At 42.9% G+C, this 20959-nt stretch overlaps 1 pseudogene; it reads right to left on the bottom strand.

Moving 5' to 3' along the window:
* Positions 1 to 18392: 18392 nt before the first annotated feature.
* Positions 18393 to 18730, bottom strand: LOC136335156 (large ribosomal subunit protein eL33 pseudogene; annotated as a pseudogene).
* Between the last annotated feature and the right edge of the window lie 2229 nt (positions 18731 to 20959).

Genomic DNA, 20959 nt, shown 5'->3' with positions numbered 1-20959 from the left:
CTATGCTCTGCCCATCTGGGGCACTTGCTCTGTTGCAACCAGAGCCATTTTAGCACCTGAGGCAGAGGCCATGGAGCCATCCTCATCACTCAGGACCAACTCACTCTAATCAAGCCATGGTTGCAAGAGAGGAGGAGAAGAGAGAGAGAAGCAAGAGGGAGAGGGGTAGAGAAGCAGATGGGTGCTTCTCCTGTGTGCCCTGACTGGGAATCGAACCTGGGAAATCCATATGTTGGGCCAATGCTCTACCACTGAGCCAACCAGGCAGGTTTAGATGACTTTTTAAAATAATAATAATATTATTATTATCTTTTTAATCAAGTGAGAGGCAGGGAAGCAGACAGGCTTCTGCATGTACCCAACCAGGATCCACCCAGTAAGCCCCCTACTGGGCGATGCTCTGCCCATCTGGGGCTGCTGCTCTGTCGCTCGGCAAATGAGTTATTTTAGCGCCTGAGGCAAGGCCATGGAGCCATCCTCAGTGGCCCAGGCCAACTTTGCTTTAACCATTCAAGCTATGGCTGCTAGAGGGGAAGGGGGACAAAGCAGATGGTCACTTCTGTGTGCCCTGACTGGGAATCAAACCTGGGACTTCCACATGCCAAGCTGACTCTCTACCACTGAGCCAACAGGCCAGGGCTATTTATTTTTATTTATTGATTTTAGTGAGAGAGGAAAGGAGAGAGAAAGAGAAATAGGAACATCAATCTATTCCTGTATGTACTCTGACCGGGAATCGAACCAGCAACCTCTGTACTTCCAGACAATGCTCTAACCAACTGAGCTGTATGGCCAGGGCTCCAGATGACTTTTTTTTTTAATTAATTAATTAATTTATTTTTTACAGAGACAGAGAGTGAGTCAGAGAGAGGGATAGACAGGGACAGACAGACAGGAACGGAGAGAGATGAGAAGCATCAATCATTAGTTTTTCATTGCGCGTTGCAACACCTTAGTTCATTGATTGCTTTCTCATATGTGCCTTGACCACGGGCCTTCAGCAGACCAAGCAACCCCTTGCTGGAGCCAGCGACCTTGGGTCCAAGCTGGTGAGCCTCGCTCAAACCAGATGAGCCCGCACTCAAGCTGGTGACCTCGGGGTCTCGAACCTGGGTTCTTCCGCATCCCAGTCCCACGCTCTATCCACTGCGCCACCACCAGGTTAGGCTCCAGATGACTTTTTAAGGCACATAGAATAAGAAGAGAGAGAAGTAAGGGAAGGAGATGCAGGTCTCACAAGCAGACAGAGTTCATTTGAAATAGGAAGTGTGCCACAAAAGCCATTGAAAACAAATGTTCCTAGAGGGCTCTGGGAGTTGAAGGTATTTAAAGTCCTGTAGGTATTAAAAAAAAAAAAAGGTCACCCTCAATCCCTTTATTCGCCAGTCATGGCCTTTGCAGCTGGTTGGCCATGCTGGCTCCCTGAGATCCAGAACTAGCTCTGATGTGTTCTAGGCACTGAGCTGAAGAGCGGTTGGGGGAGGAGGGCATCAAAACTGTAATCTGGTTTTCTCTCTTCTTGGGGATATGGGTGGAGGGGTTCTCACTCCCTTCATGAAAGTACACCCTGGGGATGTGAGATGTTCTTAGGACCTCTCTGAAACCTCTTACATCAGGACACAGTCAAATGGAAACCAGTGTTTGCTGCTTCCTACAAACTTACTCATTCATTCACTCATCCATTCACTCCCTCTATGAGGGAGGCATTGTGCTAGACACAGGTGGTGGAATAAAAATAAACCAGACATGGAAACAATCCTCAAAAAGCAATTCCCATCCATCTGGAGAGAGAATAAAGATAAGGCCCAACCCTACAAGCAAGAAGATAAATTACTTAATGTGACTTAAAGGAAAAAGTATTAACCCTAGCCTGGCAGCTGAGCTGTTTTGAGTATCATCCTGACATGCCAAGGCTGTAGGTTTGATCCCCAATCAGGGCACATACAAGAATCCACCAATGAATGCATAAATAAGCCGAACAACACATCGATCCTCCTCCTTCCTCTCTCTCTCTAAAAGTTGATTTTAAAAATTAAAAAAATTTAAAAAAAACAAGTATAAAAAGAAAAAGGAAATAGCAACCTACCCAGCCAGTCACCCCTTTTCCTGGCATGATGCCCACAACCCCAGTGGATGCATCCTGTGTGTTTACTGAATGCATTCATCCCTTTGGGTTTTCAAGGTTTCATGGTATTGAGATTTTCATAAATCAGTATAAAGCAAGGAAGAAGTGGTATATGTCAAAGAACCCCAATGGAGGGAGCAAGTACCTTTAACATTGGGGGAGGGAAAGTCTTCATGGAAAATGTCATATTTAATTTGGACCTTGTTTGGGTAAAATGAGTCTAGAGGTTAAAGGCCTTCCAGATCCAAAACGTAACCTAAGAAGAGCTCATTGATACAGCCAGTATCTGTAGATTCCCCACCCTATCCCACCAGCCTCCCACCTCCTGGGCCATGGAGTACAAAGAGACCCAATACGGTCCCCACCTTTAAAGGACTCGTGTTTGGGCCTGACCTGTGGTGGCGCAGTGGATAAAGTGTCGACCTGGAATGCTGAGGTCGCTGGTTCAAAACCCTGGGCTTGCCTGGTCAAGGCACATATGGGAGTTGATGCTTCGTGATCCTCCCTGTTTTCTATCGCTTTCTTTTCTCCCTCTCTCTCTCTCTCCAATAAAAATGAATAAATGGGCCCTGGCCGGTTGGCTCAGTGGTAGAGCGTTGGCCTGGTGTGCAGAAGTCCCAGGTTCAATTCCCGGCCAGGGCACACAGGAGAAGCGCCCATCTGCTTCTCCACCCCTCCCCCTCTCCTTCCTCTCTGTCTCTCTCTTCCCCTCCCACAGCCGAGGCTCCACTGGAGCAAAGATGGCCCGGGCGCTGGGGATGGCTCTGGTAGCAAAAGAGTGATGCCCCAGATGGGCAGAGCATCGCCCCCTGGTGGGCAGAGCGTCGCCCCTGGTGGGCGTGCCGAGTCTGTCTATCTCTTCCCGTTTCCGGCTTCAGAAAAATACAGAAAAAAAAAAAAGAATAAATGAAATATAATAATAATAATAATAATAAACTTCCTCATTCTTTAAAAAAAAAAAAAGGACTCATGTTTGAAAGGTGGGGGAGGGGAAGACAGTGATAATTCAGGGCAATGAGGCTGAGGAACACTAGGTACTGTGTGGTTGAGTGAGGCACACCACCCAGACAGGGAGGGGAGATCAGAGTTGTCTTTTTGGAAGAAGTGATTCTTAAGCTGAGCCTTGAATGACCATAAGAGGAATGATGTCCCTCCAGACAGGGCAGCACCTGCAAAAGCCTTCAGGGAACTGAGAGAAGTTATCATGATTTCAGGGAATCCCTTTGGTAGGAAAATATTTATAGTTAGTTGCAGGGGGACAAGTGAAACAGAAAAAACTAGAGAGGCCAGAAAGGGATGCCTGCACTAAGAGATGTGGAGTTTCATCTGGAAGGCAATCAGGCAATCGGGCAACCGGGCAACAAGGAAAGATTTTATGCTAAGGGTGAAGATGAAGAGGCTGACTTTTTAGAAAGCCCATTTCAACAGCAGCATGACCATGGATTGGAGGGAGGCCTGGGAACCTGCTAGCAGGCAGAATTAGGGATTTCTAAAGAAGTAGAACCTGCAGGACTTGGTGGCCAGCTTGCACTGGGCTTGAGGGAGATGGGAGGGGCCCAGGATGATGCCAGATTTCTGGTTCCTGGAAATGACATTAGTTGACTCCACTTGACTGAAGAAATGTGTACTTAAAACCCAGGCCTAAAGGCAGGAGGACAATGAAGTCCTGGGACATTCCTTACAGGAAGACCTTCACCCCCATCTCCCAACTTGCCTTTTAATGTTGGTTTAAATCTCTTTCCCTGGGAAAACAGTGACCTGGGCCGGGATTCTATTAAGCCCCTTGCCCTAGGCCAGTGGTCGGCAAACTCATTAGTCAACAGAGCCATATATCAACAGTACAACGATTGAAATTTCTTTTGAGAGCCAAATTTTTTAAACTTAAACTATATAGGTAGGTACATTCCTTATTGAGGTAGCACCCGCACGTGGTATTTTGTGGAAAAGCTGCACTCAAGGGGCCAAAGAGCCGCATGTGGCTCGCGAGCCGCAGTTTGCCGACCACTGCCCTAGGCTTTTCCTTTCTCTGTGGACTCCCATCTTCCATCACAGGCCTCTTCCAGCTCCCTGCCTGCTAATCCCTACCCTTGTGCTCAGGGCATGCCCTGAACTGGCTTAAAGGATCTCCTTCCTAGGTAGTTACACATTAGAGAGGATTCTAGGGCACCCCAAAACCTTTATAAAGAAGAGATCAAGACTCCATGAGATACACAGCACACACATGCATGAACAGACACACACACACACAGGTACACAGATTAGAATCTCAGGCACCAGGAAAGGCAGTAGATGGGGTTTTTTTTTTTTTTTGTATTTTTCCGAAGCTGGAAACGGGGAGAGACAGTCAGACAGACTCCCGTATGCGCCCGACCAGGATCCACCTGGCACGCCCACCAGGGGTGATGCTCTGCCCACCAGGGGGCGATGCTCTGCCCCTCCGGGGCGTCGCTCTGCCGCGACCAGAGCCACTCTAGCGTCTGGGGCAGAGGCCAAGGAGCCATCTCCAGCGCCTGGGCCATCTTCGCTCCAATGGACCCTTGGCTGGCTGCGGGAGGGGAAGAGAGAGACAGAGAGGAAGGAGGGGAGGGGGGGTGGAGAAGCAAATGGGCGCTTCTCCTATGTGCCCTGGCCGGGAATCGAACCCGGGTCCCCCGCACGCCAGGCCAATGCTCTACCGCTGAGCCAACCGGCCAGGGCTGATGGGGCATTTTTATACAGGAGCTTTCTCCACTCAGATCCCATGGAGTAATCACAGTCTGCTCTGAGGTCTGGTCCCTGCCCCTCTTCGCCCTCTCTAGTATACCAAACAATCGCAAGTAGGCCTTGGTTCTTCTTCCCGATAGAGCCACTGCTTATAGAGCTCTTGACGTGTTTCTTTTCTTTTCTTTTCTTTTTTAAAAAACAACTAGCTCTTCTCTCCTACGCTCTGCTACCTGCCAAGTCCAAATTTTCCGATTCCTCCCTCGGCACATCCATGTGGACACCATGTCTGAAATCCTGGCAGCTCCTTCATCCTAAATCAAAGCAACTGGCAAGGTTCTCCTGCAGAGAGGAACAGAATGGAGCAGGAAAAGGAAACCTTCTTCCGTTACCATCATGGGGAGTGGCTAGAACCATGTTTGGACCAAGACAAACAAATCAATTTCCCTTAAGACTGGCTCTACCTGTGCAGAAGTCAATTCACCCTCTCAGCCATATGCTGGGTAAAGAAACTTATTTTCATTGGCCAAAGTGACTGCCCCGAGGGCCTCCAAAGAGGGCTTTCTGCAAGGTATTGCTTTAAGCATGGTGACATTCCGAGACACCTGTTTCACTCACTCACACCATTTACATGACCTCAGGTTTCTACACTGTTTGTTAGTAGGCAGGACGCATCCAGGAGAAGTTTAAGAGCCAAGCACATGAGAGCATATTAAGTCTGGCTGTTCTGCAGATATTTACACCACCATATAAAAATAGGTGTCCACAAGCAGGAGAGATGGACAGGAGCCACAGGACCTAAAATGTCCCGCACCCTGGCAAAGAGCGGGACAGAGGCCTGCTGAACTGCAGCAGACGTTCTCTATTCTCTGACAGCTTGAGGCAATAAACTCTGCTTGCGGAGCTGCAAAAGGATCTCAACTCCGTGTTTATTCTACTAGAGAGGAAAAAGGAAGGTGAGAAAATGTTCCTGAAGTCCACAGACGGCCCAGTGCATTTTATTGATAAATGCATCTAAGCCGACAAGGGCAGCTGTCCTGAGGATAACTTTCTCTAGTGCAGCACTGGGCTCTGGGACAGAGGCACAGTCCAGAGGTCCAGGACTCCAAACAAACTAATGATAAAGGAATCAAGCAGGGGAGATGAGTGAGGTGGGACTGCTGGAAGAAGAGGCAAAATGTAAGCAGTTGGTCCTGGTACAGAGGAAGAGCAAAAACCCAAAGACGTGATTATTAAGGTCTAGGCAAGAAATGAGATTTCTTTTGGTACCTGGATTTACAAAGTTACCAGACATTTTCTGTTTTTACCCATCAACTTATTTGTCCCCTGGACAACAGACACAAATTTGCATTGTTGCCATATTGTAGTAATTGGAACTGAAGGATAATTCTGAAAACCAGGGGTATTTTCTAGATACAAGTGGGCTCATGAACAACAACTCTGAAAGGCATCATGTTTCCAGAAAGCCTTTTTCAAAGCTGATATCAAATATTTCAACATTACCCATTTCGTAGCTTGAATTTAATCCTAGGTGGATTATGGATCTCAAATAGGTAACTTTCTACTTCAGCATAGCTGTATTAAATATGTCTATTGAGTTGCACTTCATTTTCTGTTTCCCTACCTGATATATTGCTGGGAGGATTGTAAAAAGGTTCAGCTGCTTTGGAAAAGAGTCTGGCAGTTCCACAAATAATTAAACATAGGTTGCCATAAGACCTAACAATTCCACTGTTAGGCATCTATCTAAGAGAAGTGGAAAGATATGTCCACACAGAAACATGTACATTATTCATACTAGCTAAAAGATTAAAACACTCAAATGTCCATCACACAGATTAATGGATAAATGAAAAGTGGTATATCCATCCTATGAAATATTACTCAGCCATAAAAAAGAATATAATACTGATACATGCCATAGCGTGGATGAATTGTGAAAGCATTACCCTACGTGAAACAAGTAAGTCACAAAAGACTGTACTATATGATCCTATTCATACTAAAGTTCATAATAGGGAAATCTATGCAAACAGCAAGTGGATTACTGGTTATTTATTTATTTTAAAATTTTTTATTTTATTTATTTATTTATTTATTTATTTTTACAGAGACAGAGAGTGAGTCAGAGAGAGGGATAGACAGGGACAGACAGACAGGAACGGAGAGAGATGAGAAGCATCAATCATTAGTTTTTCATTGCGCGTTGCGACACCTTAGTTGTTCATTGATTGCTTTCTCATATGTGCCTTGACTGTGGGCCTTCAGCAGACCGAGTAACCCCTTGTTGGAGCCAGCGACCTTGGGTTCAAGCTGGTGGGCTTTTCCTCAAACCAGATGAGCCCGCACTCAAGCTGGCAACCTCGGGGTCTCAAACCTGGGTCCTCTGCATCCCAGTCCGATGCTTTATCCACTGCGCCACCGCCTTGTCAGGCTATTTATTTATTTTTTTTTCCTTACTTTTTTTAAAATTTTTTTTTAATTTATTCATTTTTTAGAGAGGAGAGAGACAGAGAGGGAGAGAGAGGAGAGAGAGACAGAGAGAGAGAAGGGGGGAGGAGCAGGAAGCATCAATTCCCATATGTGCCTTGACCAGGCAAGCCCAGGGTTTAAAACCAGCAACCTCAGTGTCCCAGGTCAACGCTTTACCCACTGTGCCACAACAAGTCAGGAGGATTACTGGTTATTTAGATTACTGGAAGAGATGGTATAGGGCCATAAATAGGAGAGTAATAGCTAAAGGCTATAGGATTTCTTCTGGAGAAGATGAGAATGTTCTAAAGTTGACTGGTAGTGGTTGCACACATCTGTGAATATAATAAAATCCATTCTATCATATACTTTAAATGGGTGAATTGTATGGTACCTGAATCTCATCTCAATAAAGCTTTTAAAAAACCCTACTCACTCTGGCCAGATAGCTCAGTGGATTAGAGCATCATCTCGAAGTGCAGAGGTTGCTGGTTCAATCCCCAGTCAGGGCACATACAGTAGGAGCTGATCAATATTCCTGTCTCGCCTGACCTGTGGTGGCGTAGTGGATAAAGCGTCGACCTGGAATTCTGGGTCGCCGGTTCAAAACCCTGGTTTCCCTGGTCAAGGCACATATGGGAGTTGATGCTTCCTGCTCCTCCCCCCTTTCTCTCTCTCTCTCTCTCTCTCTCCTCTCTAAAATGAATAAATAAAATCTAAAAAAAAAATATTCCTGTCTCTCTCTCCCTTCCTTTGTCTCTGTCTAAAATCAATACAATAAACATTTTTTTAAAAACCCAAAACTCTACACATAATAAATACCAGAAGACCAGTAACCCAGAAACTTCTATGGCCATTTTCTCCTTTTAAACTGCATTAGAGCCTGACCAGGTGGTGGCACAGTGGGTAGAGCATTGGACTGGGACACAGAGGGTCCAGGTTTGAAACTCTGAGGTCACTGGCTTGAGTGCGTGCTAACCAACTTGAGCGCGGGGTTGTTGGCTTGAGTGTGGGATCATAGACATGACCCCATGGTAACTGGTTTGAGCCCAAAGTTCACTGGTTTGAGCAAGGGGTCAATTCACTCTGCTGTAGCCCCCCCCCCGTCTCATGTGCCCACCCGTCAAGGCACATATGAGAAAGCAATCAATGAACAACTAAGGTGTCGCAACAAAGAATTGATGCGTCTCATCTCTCTCCCTTCCTGTCTGTCCCTATGTTGTCCCTCTCTCTGTCTCTATCAAAACAAACAAACAAACAAACTGCATTAGATAATTAGATATCTGAGAAATATAGATTATTGCAGAGAATTCAATTTTTAAAAATACTTTATTGATTGATTTTAAAGAGGGGAGAGAGAGAGACAGAGAGAGAAGGTGGGGGAAAGGAGCAAAAAGCACCAACTCATAGTAGTTGCTTCTTGTACTGTATGTGCCTTGACTGGGCATGCCCAGGGCCTCGAACCAGCGACCTCAGCACTCCAAGTCAACACTCTATCTAGTGTGCTACCACAGCTCAGGCAGGGGGTCAATTTTCAATTTGGTGATTCTATATTCATGTTAGCCTCTTGATTCAAACCAAGTTACACAGAGAATAATTCCTTGCCTTGAAAACCTTGAAATATGAAAACTTAACTATGACCAAATAAATGAGCTCATTAACAGAGATTCTGAAGGCCTCTGGGTTTCTAGAAAGTCTTTCAATAAAGTCAAATACACTTTTGTTTGTTTGTTTGTTTATTGTTTGTTTTTATTACTCAGCAAGGGGAGGAGAGGCAGAGAGAGAGACTCCCACATGCGCCCAACCAGAACCCACCCAGCAAGCCCACTAGGGGGCGATGTTCTGCCCATCTGGATCATTGCTCCGTTGCTCCAACCAAGCTCTTCTTAGTACCTGAGGCAGAGCCCATGGAGCCATTCTCAGCGCCCAGGGCCAACTCACTTCAATTGAGCCACAGCTCCCAGAGGGGTAGAGAGAGAGAGAAGCAAGAGGGGGAGGGGTGGAGAAGTAGATGGGCGCCTCTCCTGTGTGCCCTGACCAGGAATCAAACCTGGGACATCCACAGGCCAGGCTAATGCTCCACCACTGAGCCAGCCAGTTCGTCAGGGGAAATATACATGTTTTAATTTTGCATATTAGCCACTCTGGGATGAGTCATAATGTAAGAGCTAAACCAAGGACCTCTTTTATTTAATGACCAAAGCTACTCATATCTCAAGTTTGGTTTTCTTTTTAATTCTGAGATATGATACGAGTAGGGAAGATTTTTATCATAATTGAGGTACACTTTCATTTTTATAAGGTCTTTAGCTAGTTTTTATCATAAATTGTGAATCTTGGTTAAACTTTCATGAGGTAAAACCAAGGAACATGACAAAGAATGACACAACTGTAAACGTCAGTGACAAAACTAAAGACTCCGGAAGTCTCAGTGAAGGAGGGCAGTAGAGAAAAAAGCAAAATAAAAAACCTTAGAAGTAAATCCTGGCTCATCTATTTACAAAGGTACACAACCTCCAGCAGGTGACTTAATCTGGAACCTCAGTTTATTCATCTGTAAATTGGAGACACTGATAACCTGCTAAGGGTTGTTGGGAGAAATACATGTGATAGTGACATGAAAAAAAGTAACTGCCACATCGTAAGCGAATGAGAAGTATTCTCCTGTTTCTTTAGATAGTGGATGAAAAACTGAGTACTGGTTGGTGTTTAAGAGGTACAAAGAAGGGAAAGAGTAGAAGATTTGGAATGGCAGATAATCTTGGCCAAAATGGGAGGAAAGACCTTCCTGTGTTCAAGGGAGAGGGCTTTAGATGAAACAGCAAAATAAAAGTCCAATTGGTTTGTTGATATATTATCTTAAATTTTTAAAAAATTTTACTGATTGATTTGAAAGAGAGGGAGGAAGGGAGAGGGGGGAGAGAGAGAGAGAGAGAGAGAAACATCAATCAGTTTCTGTACGTGCCCCCACTGGGGATCAAACCAGCAATCCTTGTGTATCAGGACAATGTTCTCACCAACTGAACCACCCAACCATGGCTGTCGATAAATTCTTTGAGTTTATAAAGGACTCAGTCTTTCCAAAAATTTCTCTTCAGGGTATCATGGAATGATATATGGATATGGTGGATGACAACAGGATGCAATTAAATGTAATATCCCGGATGCACAGTTACTAGCAAGTTACTCACTGTTAACAGGAATATTTCAAAAGTGTGGCTTTTAGGGGAGAAAGCCTTAATGGAAACCAACGTCTAGTCCAGTCCACATTAGAGTATCTCATCTTTTGATATTTCATCAGGAGGAGAATGGAGTGGTGCAACTGGTTTTTAAGTGAAAGGGTTTGTAAAACCAAAGTCTTGATTGAAATAGTGCACAAAGTCCAATTGCCCAAATTTGTTACTGGCAATTGAGCGCCCTCTAGTGTCATTTAGTGGGGAAGACACCCTTCAAAAGCCGCAAAGTTGGGGAACCTCACAAGGTTCCAACTTTGGAAGAAACTGCCAAACAGCAATTTTTACATGGATACCTCAAAAGCAGGGAAAAAAGTTGAAGAAGCATCAATATAATACGAATGAGTCCTTGTGTTATGAAGTTCTAGAACATAGTAGGTATTCATAGAGGATATGTGTGGAAGGAGTGAATGACATTAGGTCCATGGCAAACAATCCTGGATTTATGCCACATTAGGGCATTGACATAAACATCACACCTGTCAAACCAATAAAGCAATAGAAAACTGGACTGTTCAGACTTCAGGGTACTTTCTGAGTGATACAGTTGAGTAAGAATCATGGCTGCCGCCTGACCAGGTGGTGGGGCAGTGGATAGAGCATCGGACTGGGATGCTGAGGACCCAGGTTCGAGACCTCAAGGTTGCCAGCTTGAGCGTGGGCTCAACTGGTTTGAGCAAAGCTCACCAGCTTGAGCCCAAAGTTGTTGGCTTGAGCAAAGGGTTACTCGGTCTGCTGAAGGCCGGCGGTCAAGGCACATATGAGAAAGCAATCAATGAACAACTAAGGTGTCACAATGAAAAACTAATGATTGATGCTTCTCATCTCTCTCCGTTCCTGTCTGTCTGTCCCTGTCTATCCCTCTCTCTGTCTCTGTCTCAGTAAAAAAAAAAAAAAAAAGAAAAGAAAAGAATCATGGCTGGGTAACCTGGTTGAAATTTAAAAACTGCTCTAATGGGTCAACCAAAACGTACATGTCATAAAAGCAAGTCATCTTTTCCTCTCTGAGCTTTGGCAAATCCATCTGCAAAGTTGGAAGGAGTAGAGAATATGGCTCGCCTCTGAGAAAAGATTACCCATGAACCCACATACTATTAGAGCAGTAAAACATACTTGATTTATTTATCACCCATGCTGACTCAGGTGGAAAAAAAATGTCCATTTCAATAGCCAGAACAGTTTTGGCATCAGATCTGTTATTCACTGAGAGAAGAAGAAAAATTAACCACACAGACTTATCTCAGAATTGCTTGCCAGTCCAGTCTCTTCTGTTGCCAAAAACTTATATTCAGTGGATTCAATAATATATGGAGTAAGTATTCCCTGGCTATTCCAGTTTTTCTCAGAAAGACTGCAAATCTTAGAAAGATTTAAGGTTAAAATTAGAAAAAAGAAAAAAAAGAAAGAAAGAAAGCCAACCCTAGCATGATCTCCTTTGCTATGAGTGCCTGGATTGCTGGGACAGCCAGCAATGTGCTGGAACTTGCACTCTCCCTGCTTTGGGAACTTAGAGAGACACATCCTGAGCCACTACTGTATGACATGCACCATGCTACTTTCATGGCTTATGAAATCTATACCTTTTGATTTTTCTTATGTGAAGGCCATGTGGTGTGTGCAGCCTATATTATGTCCCCTGAATGGTCAGTTACCTGAAATTGAACATCCAGTAGAATGATCTGAGATGCCCTGCTTTTGGAGAAGCCTCCAAGATCATACTTCCTGATGGTTGATGCTTCAGATAGCTATTTATTTGGCCTAGAAGTCACAGACAGATTTATCCCTCAAACACTGAAGAAAGGTGCCCAGAACACAGGCTGAAAACTCAAATTATCATTCCCAGTCTTCTTCCAGGACCAAGAGAATAGCACTGCTGAGAAAGGGATACAACCAAACATGTCCCACACACAAAGCTCTTCAGGAGAGGGCGCCAAAACAGGAGCTCACTCAGCAGTTCCTAAAGTCAGGAAGAGAGGTTGGCACCGGGAGCAAACAGGCAGGCTACCGAGTGGTTAGCGCAATTAACTGGTTTCTATTTGTAAGTAACAAGGAGTGAGGTTGGAGAGGGGCAGAGTCCTCTCTAATTTGCTCTGCATTCATACAATTGTCCTTCCGCATACCAGCATACCGGGGTGCTTTGAAAAATCTGGGCGCCCTGCAGGGGGGTTCTTTTGCTGGCTCACAGCTAACAGAGAAACGAGGCCTTCTCTTCTCCTGCCTTCCTTTCAGGGCTCCTGATTTTCTAACACCCTGAATGCTCTCCCAGTGAGTAGGTCAAAATAGCTTATCCAGAACTCAAGGAAGAATTAAGGAAGGACAGAGAGTTAGTAATGGCATTCAAGAACTCAGCTCTCTCCTGACCTGTGGTGATGCAGTGGGTAATGAGTCAACCTGGAATGCTGAGGTTGCTGGTTCAAATCCTGGCCTTGCCCAGTCAAGGCACATACAGGAAGCAACTACTGTAAGTAGATCCTTCTTACTTCTTCCCCCTCTTTCTCACACTTCCTCTCTCTCCCCCACCCCAAAATCAATCAATAAATAAAAAATCTAAAAAGAAAAAGAGAGAACTGTGCTCTCAAACTGTGGAGGTCATATGGTCATATTAAGGAAGGAAGCCCTCTTGAACCAGGCTAAATAAGTTTGTAAAATATGATTTCTGTGCTTACATGTGATTTACAATGAGGGCCCAGCAACACCAGCTAAAAATGGTCAGTGAAATTGCAAGTTACCTTCCTGCATGGGAAGGGCTATTATTTTGCTAATGGAGAGCTTTTCTTACTAGAAAGCTGCAGGGGGAGGGGAGCCAGCAGGGGTTAACTGGTTCCTGTAGTTCTCTGAAAAGGTGCATGAGACAACTTGCTACACAGAGAAAGGAGGACAAAACTTATCTGAATATCTCCTTCCTCTCTCCTTTTTTTAAAAGTTTTTCAGACCTTAATGGGCCATTTCCAACTCTTATTCTCTGACCTCACCTAAACCTCTGCCCATCCTGGAGTCGTGATTGACGTGGACCTCTAGACAAAGGGGTCCCGAGCCCCTTGCCTGTGAACCTGTGTTCTATAAAGAGTATATGAGATGTAAGAAATCTAACTTTAGAGAGCGCGTGTTTGACTTGCCTCTTTAGGACGTCATGCTGCTCCACCGGCTAATTAAAATCCTACTTCGTTCATCAAGTTGTCTGGGTGTTTTTGTCCTCTGATTCCTGCAAGAATATAGGTGGTGGGGCTTTACAACAGGATGAAGCAAAACACCAAACCCAGAAGCAAAACCCCTTAATTCATCCTCATCACTGATATTTTTAAAGGTTCTTTTTTAGTTATTAGAAAAAGACAGCCGTAGTGAAAATGTTAGATACTCTGTGTATCTTATCCCAAACAGAGAATCAGGAACTGATTTTTATTGAAAACCACAATTATTTTAAGAAATCAAAAGTATTTTTAACATCTGCCCTGGCCACGTAGCTCAGTTGGTTGGAGCGTTGTCCCAATACACCAAGGTTGCAGATTCAATCCCCAGTCAGGGCACTTACAGGAACAGATAGATCTCTCTCTCTCTCTCTCTCTCTCTCTCTCTCTCTCTTTCTCTCTTTCTCTCCCTTCCCCTCTGTCTAAAGTCACTAAATAGTTTCTTATTTTTAATATCCTATTAAATTCCTAAGTCTCATTATGAAGTTATAAGTAACCATTGGTTTAGTTTTGCTACCAAATAGAATTTAGTGCCCTCACGTTCATGGTGTTGGGTGAGCCAAGTAAGTCAGACAGTATCTCAGAATCTTAAATTACATCAATAGGTTATACTAGAGGCCATTTCTTCCCCAAACAATTGTATCCTGTGCAAACAGATAATTGAGTTCAACCAATGAAAAAAGATTTATCATAATAATAATAATAATAGCAACACTCAGGTAGTGCTTCCCAAATTCAGGCACTATTCTAAGGTGCTTTATTTATATGAGTCTATCTAAACTTCTGCACAACTCCTTTATTTTTTTAAGGTTTTTTTTATTTTTTTGTTTGTGTGTGTGTGTGTGTGTGAGAGAGAGAGAGAGAGAGAGAGAAACAGAGAGAGAGACAGATAGAGAAACAGATAGGAACAGACAGACAGGGAGAGAGATGAGAAGCATCAATTCTTTGTTGTGGCACTTTAGTTGTCCATTGATTGATTTCTCATATGTGCATTGACCAGGAGGTTACAGCAGACTGAGTGACCCCTTGCTCGAGCCAGCAACCTTGGGTCCAAGCTGGTGAGCCTAGCTCAAACCAGATGAGCCTGCGCTCAAGCCGGCGACCTCAGAGTTTGAACCTGGGTCCTCTGCGTCCCCGTCTGATGCTCTATCCACTGTGCCACTGCCTGGTCAGGCTCCACAACTCCTTTAGATTACTCTCAGGATCCTCATTTTACAAGCAGGAAGGATTTCCCTTGTTTCCTCAGTTTGTAAAAGGACAACTGAGTAAAAGCAACCCCCTGTATACACTAGCAGCCTCGACTTAAAACTAGATCAACAGGTTTACCCGTCTCTAAACCCCCATCCAAATAACTCTTCTCAAACAAGTCCAAAACACAAAAATGAATTTCACTCTCTAATCTAACATTTGCAATGCTGGGTTTGTAATCTCACATAATGCTATTTTTATTAGCTATCTGAAAAGCAGGAAGGAAACCTCTCTTTCAAACTGATAAAACCTACCATTCAAAGCAGCAGGCAACACTGAGCCAGTGCCCCCAAATGCTGGAGAGCTCCCCTACCTTTTACATATACTGTTTTCTCCTCTTCTCTAGGTTCTCCCATAAAGAAATATAAATACTAAAATATCAAACTTGACTAAAAGTTTTTAAAAGTTTACAAAAACAACAAATAATTCTGCTGACACAGTGAAACCATCAAAAAGATGTGCTGTGCAGGCTCATCTGGCTTGAGCAAGGGCTCACCAGCTTGAGTGTGGGGTAGCTCACTTGAGCCCAAAGGTCGCTGGTTTGAGCAAGGGGTTACTGGCTCAACTGGAGCCCCACCCCTTGTCCCCCACCCCCACCCCCACCCCATCAAGGCACATATGAGAAAGCAATCAATAAACAACTAAAGTGCTGCAACTACCAATTGATGTTTCTCATCTCTCTCTCTCCCTTCCGGTCTTCACTCTTTCTCTGTCTCTCTGTCTCTCTCTTTCTCTTTCACTAAAAAAAAAAAAAAAAAAAAAAAAAGTGCTATAACAAATATACGTGTGGCTTTAAACATTTTCCCAACTGTGCAATGATTTGCAGTGGAGGAAATGCTTTAGAGCAATAGACATTAGCTTGGTTCATTCTTTTTCATCCCTTTTGTAAGCAGAGCCCCCTGAAGCCCATGATAAATAAGGACATGTGTAACCCTGATGGGGTAGCTAGGGTGGTTGCAGGTTTGATCTCAAGCGTGGGCACCAGCTGGGAGCAACTGGTGACTGGTGAGGACACGAATCGGATGAGTGGGGGAGCAAAGCACATGTCTCTCTGTCTCTCTCTCTCTCAAAAAAAAATGTGTGTTACTGAATTGTATTAGTATTTCAAGTTTGGGTTTATTTGTTATTTTATTTTCAAGATGAAAATAACTTCATCTTCTTCTTGGATATAAAAATAATACAAGTCCATTATAAAGAATTGGAACAATACATAAAGAAACAACCGTGAAAATAAAAAAAAAAAACCCTGATATCTCACCATCCTAATCAGTAAGGCTGACGGGAACTTCCTTCCATGCATTTCTTTTTCTTTTTTTTTTTAATAAATAAATTTTTATTTAATGGGGTGACATCAATAAATCAGGATATATATATATTCAAAGAAAACTTGTCCAGGTTATCTTGTCATTCAATTCTGTTGCATACCCATCACCCAAAGAGAGATTGTCCTCCGTCACCTTCTATCTAGTTTTCTTTGTACCCCTCCCCCTCTTCCTCCTTCCCTCCCCCCGCCCCCCGTAACCACCACACTCTTCTCCATGTCTCTTAGTCTCATTTTTATGTCCCACCAATGTATGGAATCCTGCAGTTCTTGTTTTTTTCTGATTTACTTATTTTACTCTGTGTAATGTTATCAAGATTCACCATTTTGTTGTAAGTGATCCAATGTCATCATTTCTTATGGCTAAATAGTATACCATGGTGTATATGTGCCACATCTTCTTTATCTAGTCTTCTATTTTTTTTACAGTGATTAAAACTTTTAAGCAAACTCTTGGCCAATACAGCAAGAATCTATAAAAGAGTAGTGTCCTTAACATGTTCACCAAGTCCAAGTTGGCCCCAACACCATGCCAAATCCCTGAAAAATGCAACCCAACCCCAGTTCAGTCTGTTAGGAGCTGTCAGAAGGAGCAGGATTCCAGGAAAAGTCCACATCCAGGAAAAGTCTGCATGGCACTGAAATTATTGTCACAATTCTATACTTTGCCCTTCCATGCATTTCTGTACACACACATATCTATGCACACACATCTGTGCACAGACACTCCCACACTTTTACATAAATGAGGTCATATTATATTTACTGTTTTTTAAAACTTGTTTTTGTTTTTCATAAATGTTTATTTATTTTAGAGAAAGGGAGAGAGAGAAAGAGAGAGAGAGAGAAAGAAAAAAATTAATTTGTTGTTCCACTTACTTATGCACTCACTGGTTGATTCTTGTATGTGCCCTGACCTGGGATCAAACCCACAACCTTGACATACTGGAATGACGCTAACCAACTGAGCTACCCGGCCAGGACCATATTTACTGTTTTTATTGTGGGCAACTTTCCTCCACGAATAACAACCTAGAGTGTGTCCACATAGATTTCCCTTTGCTATCACTCAAATACACATATACGGTATATTCCTGTACACCCACAGGTACAAGGAGGTTTTTGGTCGTGTATTTTACAAATATCGAATCATATTACACTAATTTTGCCTCTTGCTTTTTTCACTGGTATCTTATGGGAATCTCTCTTAGACATCTGGTAAGGCTATAATTCATTCCATTTAATGGCCATGTAATATTCTATGGAGTAATATATTTTAATTTCTCAGCCATTCTCTGATTAATGGCCATTCACCATGTTTCCAGGTCTTGGCAGCTACAAACAATGCTGCAATAAACATTCTCGCACACATGTCTGTATAAATTAGCACTTTCATTTTTATGGGATAGATTCCTAGGAGTGGGATTCTGGGGTGAAGGGGAATATGTATTTTTCATTTTAATAGATAGTGCCAGATTGCCTTCCAAAAAGCCTGGAACACTTTACCACTTCAGTGATGAGAGCACACATTCCCCCACATCCCTCCTGGCAACAGGTATTATAGTTCTTTTTAAGTTTTTGCCGGTTTAATGAATAGAAAGCAATATTTCATTATTAATTTGCATATCTCTGAGTCTGGACCATTGCACGCATTGTGCAGTTTATACAGTTTGATGGGATTTAAATCCAGACCACAAATGGCTTGCAAAACCTAGCATCCTGACTCTATTTAGTACGGAAGAAGGGCCCAGCCTTTTCTCCTTCATGGGAAGGAGCTGGCAATGGCCTTTTTCTGACCAGCTAGAAATCTGAGCACCTTTTAATATATATATAGCAACCGGATATTTTGACTTGTTCTTCTGTGAATTTTCTCTTCAGATCTGTTGCCCATTTTTTCTATTTCATTATTTAGTGTTTTTCTTGACCAGTTATAAGAGCTGAAATTTCTAAAATTAAGTTTATAGAAATTAAGTCTTTGACCACAATCTATATTACAGATACTGCCTATGATTTGCCCATGAAGTTTATTTATGGTACCATTTATAATACAATCAAAATATTTTATCTAGTCATATGTTTATCTTTTATTTATTTACTTTTCAATAAGTTTACATCCTTGAGGAAGATAGCATTACACAGACCCAGTGTCCAATGGCCTTAGCAGGAAGATTGCTCCAGAATTTAACTTAGCACGAACCAGGCCACTGTTTCCATGAGCATGAGCTACCTTTCCCCAGATGGCTCTGGTTTTGTTTGGTTTGCCGCCAGGAGTCACTGTGTTGTTCTTTGCTTTGTACACATAAGCACATCTCTTTCCTAGATAGAATTCAGCTTCATCTTAAGCATAAACACCTTTAATTTAGTAAAGAGCTGGGTGCTTTCTCAGGCTCTAGACACCATGTTTATAGCCGACAAAAATGGCCTTGGATCACAGAATTCTGGACATATTTGTTGTTATAGAAGTCTTTGCTCCCAGCAGCCTCCACAGGCTCCAAGGTGGAGGAAAGAACTTTATATTTTCTTTTATAACTCTGGGCTCCTAGTTTTGGTTAAAAAGATCTCCTTGATCCTTAGAAAACACATGTAGCCTCTTAAATTATCTTGTAAAATACCTTTTTTACATTTTACATTTGTCTTTTTTTCCATCTGGAATTTGGGTGTATAAAGTAAGATAGGGGTTCAAATTGACTTTCATCAGGTAGCATAACCACTGAACCAAAATCATTTGAAACGTAGTTCATCCTTTATCTACTGAATTCAAACACCTCCTTAATTATTAACCTCTCCTGTGTACCGATTCTGAATACTCAGGTCAGCTCCACTGTTCTGTGTAGTGATAGATACTAATAAGTTATGATATCTGATCTTCTCTTTTCCATGATATAAGTTTAAAATTATTTTCTTTTTTTTTCTTTTTTTTCTTTTTTTTTTTTTTTGAAGCTGGAAACGGGGAGAGACAGTCAGACAGACTCCCGCATGCGCCTGACTGGGATCCACCCGGCATGCCCACCAGGGGCGACGCTCTGCCCACCAGGGGGCGATGCTCTGCCCTTCCGAGGCGTTGCTCTGCCGCAACCAGAGCCACTCTAGCGCCTGGGGCAGAGGCCAAGGAGCCATCCCCAGCGCCTGGGCCATCTTTGCTCCAATGGAGCCTTGGCTGCGGGAGGGGAAGAGAGAGACAGAGAGGAAGGAGGGGAGGAGGTGGAGAAGCAAATGTGCGCTTCTCCTATGTGCCCTGGCTGGGAATCGAACCCGGGTCCCCCGCACGCTAGGCCGACGCTCTACCGCTGAGCCAACTGGCCAGGGCAAAATTATTTTATTTAATTAAGAAAAAGCCTATGAGTACCCTAAGTGGAATAACATTAAATGTCTGTATTATTTTGTGGAGGATCGACATTTTTTAAAGATTTTATTTATGTATGTATTTATTTAATTTAATGTTTATTCTATTAATTCTAGAGCGAGGAAGGGAGAGAGGGAGAGAGAGACAGAAACATCAATCCGTTCCTACATGTGCCCCAACCAGTAATTGAATCAGCAACCTCTGCATTTCGGGACAATGCTCTAACCAACCAAGCTATCTGGCCAGCGCATTATTTATTGATTTTAGAGAAAGGAGGAGAGAGAGAAAGGGAGGAGAGAGAAGCGGGAAGCATCATTTTGTAGTTGCTTCTTGTATGTGCCTTGACCAGGCAAGCCCAGGGCTTCGAACCAGCAACCTCAGCGTTCCAGGTTGACGCCCTATCCGCTGTGCCAACACAGGTCAGGTAAAATCCTATTTTTCTTTAATTTTTAAAAATTTAGCCTTGGCCAGCTAACTAAGTTGGTTGAAGTGCTGTCCCAATAAGCAAGGGTTGGTTGCCAGTTTGATCCCTGGTCAGGGCACATACAGAAATAGATTGATGTTTCTATCTCTCTCTCTCCTCTCCTTTCTAAAAATCAAGAAAAAAGATTTTTTAGGAGAGAGATAGAGAAACATCAATTTGGTTTTCTACTTATTTATGCATTCATTGGTTGTTTCTTGTATGTGTCCTGACTGGGGATCGAACCCACAACCTTTGAGTATTGAATCAATACTCTAAGCAACTGAGCTACCTGGCCTGGGCTTATAGAGAAAATTTCATGATCTTAATATATATATATTTTAAGATTTTATTTATTAACTTTAAAGAGAGAGGAAAGAAGAGAGACAGGAACATCAATCTGCTCCTGCATGTGCCTCGATCAGGGATCACACCAGCAACCCTAGCACTCCGGGACAACGCTCCAACCAACCGAGCAATCCAGCCAGGGCTTGATCTTTGTATGTTTTAAAATCCACTCTCTACTACCCAATTATTCTATTAATCTGGTACCGTTTGTTTATTTATTTATTTATTTATTTATTAGAGTCTCTCAGTTTTTCTAAGAATGTAATCATCATATCATTAGAGAAAAAAGGATAGCATTTCACTTGTTTTCCACTGTGGTGATCTTAATGAAAATTATTTTTAATGTTTCACCATGTAGGGACAATACATGCCACTGATTCTCAGTAAATAGCTTTTGACATATTTGTTTCATTTTATTACTAGTTTTTATTAGAAATGAGATGAATTTTATCAAATGCATTTTTAGCTTCTAGTATCATGATCATATGGGTTTTTTTTCATTATTTTAATCATGTGTTTTCTTG

This window comes from Saccopteryx bilineata, chromosome 4, assembly GCF_036850765.1.
Source record: "Saccopteryx bilineata isolate mSacBil1 chromosome 4, mSacBil1_pri_phased_curated, whole genome shotgun sequence".
Classification (NCBI taxonomy): Eukaryota; Metazoa; Chordata; class Mammalia; order Chiroptera; family Emballonuridae; genus Saccopteryx; species Saccopteryx bilineata.
This window is presented reverse-complemented; position numbering and strand designations above follow the sequence as displayed.